The sequence below is a fragment of the Micrasema longulum genome, unplaced genomic scaffold (genome assembly GCF_059751315.1).
Source record: "Micrasema longulum isolate JH-2025_06_02 unplaced genomic scaffold, ASM5975131v1 h1tg001007l, whole genome shotgun sequence".
NCBI classification, from domain to species: Eukaryota; Metazoa; Arthropoda; class Insecta; order Trichoptera; family Brachycentridae; genus Micrasema; species Micrasema longulum.
This window is the reverse complement of record NW_028278195.1, coordinates 64,494-76,825: the sequence shown is the minus strand read 5'-3', so window position 1 is coordinate 76,825 and position 12,332 is coordinate 64,494. Positions and strand designations below refer to the sequence as shown.

General features: G+C 32.8%; 1 protein-coding gene across 2 annotated transcripts in view; it reads right to left on the bottom strand.

Moving 5' to 3' along the window:
- The window catches only part of Ent2 (Equilibrative nucleoside transporter 2), a 35,528-nt gene extending 24,441 nt beyond the window's left edge, over positions 1–11,087 (bottom strand). Inside the window, exon 1 of one of the 2 annotated variants that reach the window (XM_088232648.1) lies at positions 10,910–11,087. The gene's annotated coding sequence lies outside the window, so the exon portion shown is untranslated. The remainder of the gene's footprint in view (positions 1–10,909) is intronic. The other variant, XM_088232649.1, reaches the window with a different exon arrangement.
- Positions 11,088–12,332: the final 1,245 nt, after the last annotated feature.

The following is a 12,332-nucleotide window of genomic DNA, read 5'->3' as shown; positions in this document are numbered from 1 at the left end:
ATTAATAATATGGTCTATGATATGAACACCAGAATTAAGTTTAAACAAATTAACTGTAATAAAATAAACATATTACAACTTTGTTTTTAACCATTAATTTTGTTTTTCTACTGACTGGCTTCAAAGCTACACACTCTTCTTTGTCAAGGTATAATAAACGAATTAATTCTATCCTATTTTATTTTTCGATCTCGATTTCTGCGATCTCTCAGGCGAATGTGCGGTAAAACTATGTACGATCGATGCACAAATGTTGAGATCCGTACATTATGTAGGGCTGAGATAATCATTATCGACAAAATTAAGAAAGGAGCTCTGCGTTGGTTTTGACATGTTGAGCGAATGGACAGCGAAAGAACGGCTAAAAATATTTACGATGCGCATGTTGATGGATGCAGAAAAAGAGGAAGACCGAGAAAGACATAGCATGACCAAATCCAACAAATACTTGAAGATGGACATGTTAAAAGTCAGAATAATCGGCACGCGTGCATGAGAAGATGTATGAATGTAGAGGAAGCGAGATCTGTATACAAAGATAGAGTGATGTGGCATTCTATCCTTTCTGCCTACCCTTACGGGGAAACGGCAGGATGGTTTGTTTGTTTCATTTAAAAATTCAAAATAATGAATAAAAAAATTTAAAATACTATAATCACACGGTAAAAAAAAAAAAAACTATAATCAACCTGAATACAGGAATAAAAAAAAGAAAATATTATTTTATTAATTTAAAACAGTATTTTTATTCAAAAGCTTATTCAAAATTTCATATCTTCAGAAAAATTAATAATTGGTTTATAAAAAATTCAACACACCAAGTATCGGGAAAGCAGGAATGTCAAGAGTACAAAAGTCCAAAGCTAACTAAAAGTGTACAGGAGCTCAAACTTTTTGGGACTAAGGAATTCAGCTACGAACAAGAAACCTTTTGTTTGAAATTCTGTGATTCCCGGTATTGGGTACTGGTAAACTGGTATGTGTGATTATGTAACATGATCCTAATAGTGCAGATAAAATATAATACTTAAAAGAGCATTTTGAGGCCAACATTATACTCTCTTATCTGAAATTGAAATGGTAAACAAAAAAATCAGCGTGGTATTGCCAGAGCTGGTAAACTAAACTTCTTTATTCAATCAAAAACATCTTTATTTAGAACAAAAAAAAATAACTTTCTGTTTTCGAAGCTACTCAAGCTTCCTTATCAAGGTAAACTTAAATACCTTTAATATGTTCAATGAATGTAAATGGTATAATAAATAGATATGAATTAATAGGCAATGGAAGCTGCACAAAAACGACTATGGCTTCAGCATCTATAGCTCAAAAATTAGTGTTAAGAGTTATATTTAAAAAATCATACCGATACCCGAGTGATTCGCTCTTCAAAGAATTTCAAAGGCTGGATATTCGTCAACAGTATATATTGAGGTCAGTAGCGGTCACACATCTCACCAGGGAAAAATACGCAAGGGTTTGTCATGTTCATAATACTGACACTCCAATAAGGATCTGATTCTACAGAGAGGAGTCAATACTTTTTTGGCTCAAAGGCAGCAATATTATATAGGCCCGAGGGTATATAACCTTATCCCAGATTCGTGGAAATGTGGTGGGATTGCCAGGCTGAGGAAGGTGTTGACTGCATTTTTAATCCATATTGGTCGGAGGGAGTCAGAGAAATTGTTGTCGGATGAAGAAGGACGTAAGCTGGTTTCTTGTTTTACTATACTACAGAGATTTTGGTATTATTTATGTTTTCTCTGGATATTTATTGTTTACTTTTAAGACTGAAAAAGCACACATTATGATAAAACTGTAATTACTTTTTAATATTATTATAAAATACATAATTTACTGCCTTAGAACGGGGAAGCTATCCCTAATGAGGCAGTTTAGATGAACCAACAGCAAAAATAAAAAAAAATGTATGTTTACTTTTACTACTTAATTAATTTGTTGTATAAATAATTGCTTGTAAATTGCTGTAATAAATAAACAAATAAATTATCATGGATTTTTTTATTAGCTAATAAATGAATCTAAAATATCACAAGCCGATCGGTACTATTCTTTTTTAAATCTGTTAAGAAATAAGGGAGATATAAAGGATTAAATTCTAGTAATTTGAATGGTGCCAAAAACATACAATTCGTGACGTCTTCGGATGTTTTGTGACATCATCGGATTTTTTTTCATCGATGTCCATGGATTTTATAGAGTATTGTAGATAGCTTCCTTATTCTATGCGTCGTTTGTTTACATTTACGGCGTTCTTTCACTTATCAAACGCTACGAGTTGTGATTTATAATTTTCATGATAAATTGAATTAATTTAGAAGAGGTTGAAAACCATAAAATATTAAAAGAAATTTGAGATGTAAGATTGAATCCGTTTTCACTTTCATCTGTCCGCGCCTGGAACTGGAGTGTGGAGTGGGTAAGGGGGGGACTTAAGACAATATGCATAGACAACTCTCCTTATATTTCTATATGTGGCCTGTGGCATTACTAACATTAAAATGAATGCATTACTCGTGAACTTCTGTGACAAAATTTATCACCAACTTACGAAACAATCGTTTTCGAAAGACCTTATTTTCCAAACGAAAATAATGAATGAAAATATTCATTACAAGGGTTTATATAAACACTAGGAGAATCTTTAAAAAATCTTTTATTTGTAGAGTAGGTTAAATCCGAAATTTCTTCCTGAGTGATAAAACCCTATTACTCCCTCCTCCTTCTAAAGCTCGGTGTAGCTTCGAAACTTAAAAAGAAAATTATTTTATTTTAATTGTAAGAAATATGCACAAAGTTAGTGCTTCAAATATAAATAATATCAGGTTGGGGAAAATGTAATTTCGTATTTCGCGCCCTTTTTTCTAACTAAGTATATCTCGTTCATTATTGGTCACATCGGACCATATGATACGGCGTTGTTAAGGTGCGAGGGTATACCATGTATAAAAAATGGAAAGATGTTGTTTTTTTGTGTAGAAAATAAGTTTGTTTTACAAACATTCGTTTTTATGGATCCCAATCAGATTTTTTCCTTTAATTCCTTATAATTTCTTCCCATTTATTTCTATTTACTGGATTTTTGGTAATACTTAAATAATATTAACAGATATTCAATACATTTATGAAAATCGCATTCATGAATAAAGTGCACCCCTGTTGGCGAGAAGAGCCGAGTTTGACAATTTCAAAAAGAATTCTATATTTGAAAATGAATTATTTTATGTTTTGGAATTTAACCATAAACAAGTACCTAGGTACCTACTGATCAATGAAGTCTTTTTCCAAGGTAGCAGGCAACCCAACGTTTGGGCAAGACAACGTCTGTTGGGTCCGCTATGTAAATATATAACCTAAGCCAATTATAACAGTTATATGAAGAAACATATGTATAAGAAACTGAACATAAAACTGTGTAACTAAAATTTCATCACTTTAGGGGAGATAATTTTTTTTTTAATGTTTGTTCAGTAAAATTATGGATTTTATTTTTAACATTTAGGTAAATCTTACTTTGATTTTAAAAAATCCATAAATTCATTAAACACACATAAAAAAAACATTTAAATCTCCCTCTTCTAAAGTGGTCCTGTTTGAGTTATGCAGTGATGTATTGAGGTCGACGTTTTATGGACAGAGTGATGGCGTTCTGTTTGTTTGTTTGAACTTCCACTGAGAATTTTCAGTAACAAACTGGAATGCTTTACAATAAGAACAATAAATACCAACGTAAATTAACAGTAAACTACGCAATGGTGACATGGTAATGTTTAGTCATAAACATTTATATTTTACAAGTGCATCTGCATGCAATTGAATCGCTTAATGATCAATAAACTGCAAGTGACACCATTTTGCTTAAACACACATTTAATGCGGGCGAAATGTCTTCTTCATTCATTCGTTCCTTCCTCTCGAAGGAAAATAAATCTAAACCAAGGGACAACATACCTAAGTTAAAAAATAACGAACTTTTATTTAAAGGAATAACCCGCTAAGCTTCTATTTAGAGCAGAGGTTCCCAAACTTTTTTGTGTCATAGACCCCTTGCCATGTTTTTCGGTTTTTGGTAGACCCCCTACTTACCTGATATCGATTTTTCATAAATTTCTGACTAGTGAAGTTTAGTGTTAAAAACTTAAAGTTAAAACAAAAGTTAAGTTTTATACATTTATTGATTGAATTTAAATTAAAACTACCCAAAATAAAATTTTGTATCTGCTATATAAAATAAACGTAACATGAAATAAACTGGGCAACAAGTAAATGTTTTTAGTGGGAAGGATGAACCTGATGCTTTAATAATAAATTATCAACATTAGGCGTTAATTTTGTCAGGTTTAATCTTAAATCTCCTCGGCCAATGATGTCCAGTCTGTTTCTTTTTTCGTAAGGAGATTGGTAACAGCTCTGAACCCCCTTTCCACTAGGTATGATGATGGAAAGGAAATTAAAAATTACCTGGCTATATTGCCTACATCCTTAACTTACACAATTTTATAATATATATATATATATATATATATATATATACATATATATATTTGGATAATTTATATAGCGCCGTTTTTGTGAAAATCACCTCAAGGGCGCTGAAACGTATATAATAATTTTTTACTTCATAGGTACTTTTATAAATAATGTACATGTCTTTATATCATAAGATATAAGTGTATGTTGAGATCCACTATCCTGGACCCCCATTTTCATTTCTTGTACCCCAATTTTTTTTTCGTTGACGTAGACCCCTTGCAGGTTGTCATAGACCCCTGGGGGTCGATATAGACCACTTTGGGAATCACTGATTTAGAGGCTTGTCAGCAGGTGGGAAAGAGGAGATATTGAAGGAGGTTATGAGAAATACACCACAACACCCAGACCGATTGAGAAAAAAACGTTTCTTGGATTTTTATTGCAACGGGAATCGAACCTGCGACGCCAGTTTTAGTTGGCCGTCTAACCAACTGCGCCTGTCTGAGTGACAAATTTATTTAATTTTTTTACATATCACACTGTTTTTGATGAGGACCTGCATATTTTTATAAAAACATTAAATAAATCTACCCATAGGCATTACTATTATTACTACGGATAATTTTTGTGAAAATTACATTAATCCTTTATAGGACGCATATTGTGTTGATTTGTCTTTAAAAAAAACAAAATATTATACTCACATATTATGTAATTAAACTGTAATAAATGTAACTTAATTATTGTACTATATTACTTTTTTTTAATGACAGGTCACTTATGACCCTGTAAATATGTTGTGTTATGTAATGTTATGGCCGTGCAATCTATGAATTTGAATGGTTTTCAAAACAAAATTAGATGGAATGTTTAAGCACTACTGCATAATCTTTATCTTTCTTCATAATGACATAACACACAAATATCAGTTGGACTTCAAAGGAAGATTAAAGGAATTCCAATTACCCGTGTTGACTGGAGATAAGACTTATGCTGGTTTTATATGGTTTAAGAAATGGTACATTAAGTTTCACAAGAATCGCACACAGAAATATTATTAACAATATTTTTGGTATGTTCAAATGTCACGTTGTTAAAAACCTACTTTAAAAACTACTTTAAAACGTCACAGGTTCTTGTAAAGAATATCCAATCAATTATAGCGTTGTTATGTGTTGTATTAAGATTTCCGGGATATGGGTAGTCATTTTTTTCAATATTTCATTTTCAATGTCAGCACAACTCACCGAAAATAACTCGTGATGTCACGGGCGGAGTTATTTCAAAATAACAAAACTTTAAAAAATCATAGTGACGATAATACGATACATTAAAATACATTTTTTAAAGTTTTGGCCATAGAATTAAGAACAGTATAGAAGGAGCGTAGAATCACACTGGAATACATCAGATTGTGTCCAAAAATGCCCCCACTATGCCCCACTTTCGCCGCGTAATGTTGCACAATGGGAAAAAATATAATCATAACACAAATGTAAAGTAAAAAAAAAAAGCAATTTGTTAATTTCTCTAAAATTTTATTGTGCATGCGAAAATATTGATCGACAGAGCAGAGTAGATAAGTAAAGGGTCATTTAATAAGAGTAATTGAATTAATGAACTTCAAATGTAAAACAAATTTTATTTTACATAAAACGGATATATTTATATCATGTTAAATAATATTTCATGTTTTAAAGATAATGTCGGTCAAAGGTCCACCACAGAGTTGTTTAATCCGAGGTCCAGTCTCTCATTAGATGAGCAAAGAGAGTAAAAAAAATTACTACCATAGTTGATTTCAAATCGGGAGTTGCGTACTGAGCGACGTCTACAAAGAAACTAATAGGTCCAAACGTAAAACCACTGATTTATGAGTAGTTTAGTCGCCTTCTGTTTGATGCTCGTAAGCGGCTTCTGGACTATTCTTTATTCTATGGTTTTGGCTTCGATTGCTAGTCTATTAACAAATAAAAAATGTTTAAAAAACCACTGAACTTCCCCGTTGCCTAAGATAATACTACGGAATTAATCAATAAAGATAAATTAGGATAAATTATCTTATAAACAGTATTTATTATATTGTTGTCACCTGGCCATATAAATCCATTTTCTTTTATCAGTTTTAATTATTGCAATCACAGCACAGTGACATTGAGAGATAAATTAGTTAATTTTATCAAAAAAATCTTTAATTATATGCCTATGAATAGATTTTATAATCAGCACATTTGCCCACCTTGAAAGAAGTCTCGGGTTCAATTACTTCCCCTTCCCACACCCAGTGGTGCATTTGAAAATATTACTAATAAACTTAAAACACTAGCCTATATAACAATTCTTCTTCTTCTTAGTTTTTTAATGACCTTTTCACCTCTCAATTCGGGTGTTCTGGCCAGTGTCGAGTTTTATGTTTTTTTTTTAAATCTTCGTTCTAAATATATTTTTTAATATGCTAATATGTCTTCTTGCCCATACTGATCATAGTGGTTTCGGATGTGACAGGGTTTAAAGAACACCCTGTATACAAGTTAGCAAGTTAATATATACATATAATAATATAACATATTTACAGCTTAACACCATTTATAACTATAACTAGATATTTACATATAATTTTAAATACACGTTTATTGGGTGGGGCCAGGAGAGTAAGAATATGAATGGGGAACGGGATGTTGCTATCGGAGGTCGGATAGAAACTCAGGATAACAATCATCAATGGGACATCCAAAAAAGTCATGTCAGTCAAGTCAAAAATCCATGATTTAGATCTTCCTCAAGCTGACATTCGCACATGGCAGTCATGGACATGAATTCTGAACAGGTGAGAACCATTACAACAGTGTCCAATACGCATTCTGCATATGTAAGATGTCTCAAATTTGTTCAGAATCACTTTGGAAAACTAAAGCTTTTCTGTTACATTTGGTTTCAATTGGAAAAGATGTCTTCCCTTGGCTTGGAATGAGACTACCCAATATTCTTGCCATTTGCGAAGTTGCTTCTCCTTTGTCATAATGAGGAGATCACCTAGTGGTAGGAAATTACTATAGGCAGGATCCCGGAATAGACCGCCTCCTTTGCCAACTCGTACACCCTTTCGTTACCGGGGATACCACAATGGCTAGGAATCCATATATAACAATTCGAAATATAATGAATGTAAAAGAACTCTTAACGATTCATTTTGCATTGTGCCAATCAATTTTGGAGTACGGTATAATCGGGTGGGGCGGTGCGAGTGACAAAGTTTTGAATAGCGTATTTGTTGCACAAAAATCCATAATTAAAATAATACTTACGAGTCCCGATACAGACATTTACTGAAGAAATACTCCACAAATCACAACTTATGACACCAAAGCAATTATATGCTAAAACAATACTCGCTTACAGATTCAAAAACTATTCGTACTCAAAAGAAAGACATAACCCCAACAATACTAAACATAAAAATAATATAATCACTAGATCCTCGACACAACAAAGACAACTTAAACAAATACCACTTTCGGACAAAGGTATTTTGAGTATTTGTTATGTGCCAATGTAGTGTAGCACACAGAGAATAAATATTCGAAGTCCAATAGATCAATTGAGAAGACGCGAAGATGTTGTATATTAATTTTATTATTTAAAAGACATTACGGTTGAGGTTGGGCTTATCCAGAGACCTATATACGTATGAGTTAGAAACTACCTTGAATATATCTGCTTTTCAAGACCGTCGAAATAAATCCGACCTTCTAGTCTTATTTAAAATTCTCAACTCATTCTTTGATGCGCCTGAACTACTGAGCTCAATAAAATTAAATATCCCTACTAGAAACTTCAGACAAAACTTACTCTTTCATACCGATAACCATAGAACTAACTATGGTTTTCATTCCCCTATGCCCAAAATTCTTGTCTGCCAACAAACATACCAGTCTCGATTTCTTTGATATCAAGTTGTCTTCTTTCAAACGATCACTGAATAGAATTCAATTATAAACACCTCTCTCCCGCTTCCACTCCCACAAAGTCTACTATAAACCATCGAGTCTTTCTAATTTTTTTATAATAATTTTCTATGTGTAAATGTGTCCATAAAAATGCCCATTGGGCGTATATATAAATAAATAAATTACACAAACCATTTTACTGTTACACTTGAAAGATACCGTGTATATTAAAACTAAGCATTACGTCAGAGCGACGTAGTAACCGCGAGAGATTACATTTCTAATTCCTCCTCAAAAGACTGCGTATGGATTTATATAATAATAGTTGTGGTCTTTTGGAGGGGTAGGTTTGTTACAAAAAATAGGTACATTTATTCTTCCCACGCTATATCCTGAGATTTACGCAAAATAATATTTCACACGCGTCGAAACATATGGTTTTCAAGTGCATACGATAAACGACCCTTTTCAATAAAAATACACGATTTCTGCATTCCTTAAGGTGTTAATATTGGTCCCAAGGGCTTACGAAGAAGGTTAAGTGCCAAATGCATCAGAATTCTAGGTATATTTCATTTTGTGGAGAATGTTATTTCTACCACCAGCTTACTAAATACAAAATGTGCCCTATGTAGGTGGTTAATCCATAACATATTATGCAATTAAAATCTATAACCTACTTCCACTGTCCATTAAAACAATTAGTAATGAGAAAATGTTCAAAAGGGCTATAAAAAAATGAATAGTGGAGGTGGGTAGAGGTAAAATGGATTGTCTCATTCGCCCAAACCAATATTAAATCACCTGCTCCACAAACGTATAGTTTATGTTATGTTTTTGTTATGTTATTTTATTGCGTGTTTTATAAAATAGGAATACAGAAATGAAATATAAACATAAATACATAGTGTTTATAACTGTCTTAACATTTTGTAATTTCTCTCTGTATTTTATACGTGTATTCATCCTTCACCACTCCTTATCAATTACCTTCTTTTCCTTCCCACTATCTCCTTTTGTCCATATTTCTTTTATTTTAATATACAGCCTGTAACTGGGAAGACGGATCATCGGTGGCAGAGCGATGGGGGACCTTAATGCCTATCGATTAATGCCCCATGTATGTTCAGCGATATTCAGTCGTTTAAAAGTTATTCAGATTTTTAAGAATTTTTAGTAAAAATCCGATTTTAGGCTGGATGTCCCAAGTATAGCCAAACTATTAAGTCTACAATAGTATTTTTTTTTTACAAGTAGCTCAATAGTTGGCCTTTTACCCTACAATACAGTTTTGAGTCGTTATTTTATTTCATTCTAAATAAAAAAAAAATCTTTTCCAAAAAATATGCAAACTTAATTTTTCAACTAACTTTTAAGGGCTATAAAAAAAAAAATCTGCATCCTATTTCAAAAATTACTCTTATTTATGGAAAAATAACCCTGAAAATTTCATTTGGCTAGTGCTAAGGCATCTTGTTAAAAAGTGAACTTGAATTGTACAAGTGCTAAAATAAATATTTTTTCTGTGCATCAAAGACGTACTTAAAAAGTGAGCTAGCTTATTTGTGTCAGACTACGCAACGATACAAAGTAAAGAAACAAGATTTTCTTGATTAAAGGACTGGATAGTATCAAATTAAAATACGAAGACATATTGTTTTATTTTTATTTTTTATAGACTACAGGCTGTATAGTATATTTATTATTTATATAGTGTAAACCGTCGTCGCTTTATTGTAGTATAATTAATACCCGTATGCAGAGACAAAACTTAAGGTGAGGAAAGTACATTCTAATTTCAAATGCAGAGAATAACCCGAAGGTGAAGACAATAGAATGTACTTTCCTCACCTCAAGGTTTGTCTGTGCATACGGGTATAAGTGAATACATATTATTGGATGGCAGGCCCTACTTTGTGTACATTTTTTATAGTTTTTATTTATAATCATTTGACCTGTACATCTGTTTGTATTCAAAATAAATTTAAAAATACCTACTATTTATTTTACTTTATATTATCTTTTATATATCTATTATCATTATTTTCTTAAAAACAAATAACATAAGATTCTTATTCTCTGAATGACAGCTACAGATTTACACAGAGCATTTCAGAAATAAGTTTTTATATTGATAACCTTTTACTCAGATCGTTTGGATATTAAATTTAAAAGTTAAATGTAATCAATTATTACTTTTACTTTGATAAATTGGGTGTAGAACAGAGAAATTACTTATTAAATTTATCCAGGAAATAGCAACAAAAAAATATAGATACAATATAATTTGGACAATAATTAAGATGAGATCAACCCAGGTTTCGATAAATATCTCGAGGTATTTCGTCTAAATTTAATATTATTAAATAAATGGGCAATGTGATTTTATAACCACGCCGCGAAGCATGCTATCCTTATTAGGGAGGTATAAAAAACGGTAAATATAGGGCGGAAAGGCTACTCACCAATTACAACAAATAAAAACAATTGTCACTAATTGTAAACACTTTTAAGTTGATTTGAATACTTTTTCACAGAAAATCACCGATTTATTTAAAACATTGCAAAATAAACACAGCGAACAGCAATTCCACAGCGACCGACAATTCGCCACATTCCATAAACAAAAACCGAAACGACCATAGCAAATAGAAGAAAACCAGAAAAGAGAAAATGGGGGACGGGACGGCAGAGACAAATAGTTTAGTACAGTGGTGCCTCACACAACGAACTTAATTCGTTCCAGGAGCAAGTTCGTTATGCGAAAAGTTCGTTATGTGAAACGCGTTTTCCCATAACAATACATGTTAAAAAAAATAATTCGTTCTGTAGCATAAAATATGGTAAGATGACATAAAAAAAAGATAAATTTTTTGTTATTATTTTTATTTAGATACATCTAAAAACATAATGAAAAAAACACACATTTTTTAATTTTAAGAAATAATCGAATCTTGCACATCTTCATCCATTTTCCGCTTTTTGGCCGATGGTGCAGTGAAAAACCTGTCCAAAGTCGTTTGTTTCTCTCTTTTCTTCAACATCTGCCGGAAATAACGGACAAGAGTATCGGAGTACAGGTCGTTGATCCTGTTTGCTTCAGCGGAATCCGGATAGTGGGCATTGGTAAACTCCTGAACTGCTTTCCATTTGACCAGGATGTTCTTGATGTCAGCAGTTGGAATTGGTTGATTGTTTGATTGTTGCTCCTCGTTATCAGATGACGCTTCCCTTTGAGCATTGTCCTGTTGTTGGGCCAGAAGTGTTTGGAGCTCTTCAGTTGTCAGCTCTTCTTTGTGTTCCTCAATAAGCTCCTCTACATCCTCTTCAACGATTGCTGCGACACGTGCGTAAGTTAAGCGTACTGCTCAGTGACTAACGACTGCCTGCGCGGAAGGATGCAATAAATCGGCAGTGATCGTGTGAAGTGGGCGACTTCGTTGTGTGAAGCGAAGTTCGTTGTGTGAAGCGAAGTTCGTTGTATGAATCGTGAAATGAACGAAAAGGAAGTTCGTTGTGTGCAGCGTTCGCTGTGCGAGGCGTTCGTTATGCGAGGCACCACTGTATTCCGGTACTCGATTGCCAATATGACAATTTCGATTTGAATGATTTGGTTGAAGTGAATAACTGGTTAATCAATTCGAATAATATGGTTATTCGGTTGTTTTCTATTTCGCTGACGGGATAGATGACGGAATAACCGCTTGATTTTGAAAAAAAATATTACAGCACATTATATAATTATAACAATGCATTATTCACTTCGTCACATCGGCGTCAGTGATAGGCGTAGTCAACGACGTATATAAGGGGAGGGTTTAGGGATTTCAAACCCCCCCCATCGAAAAGTAGTTTTTCGTTTCAGAATTTTTACCTGAGAGCAACCAT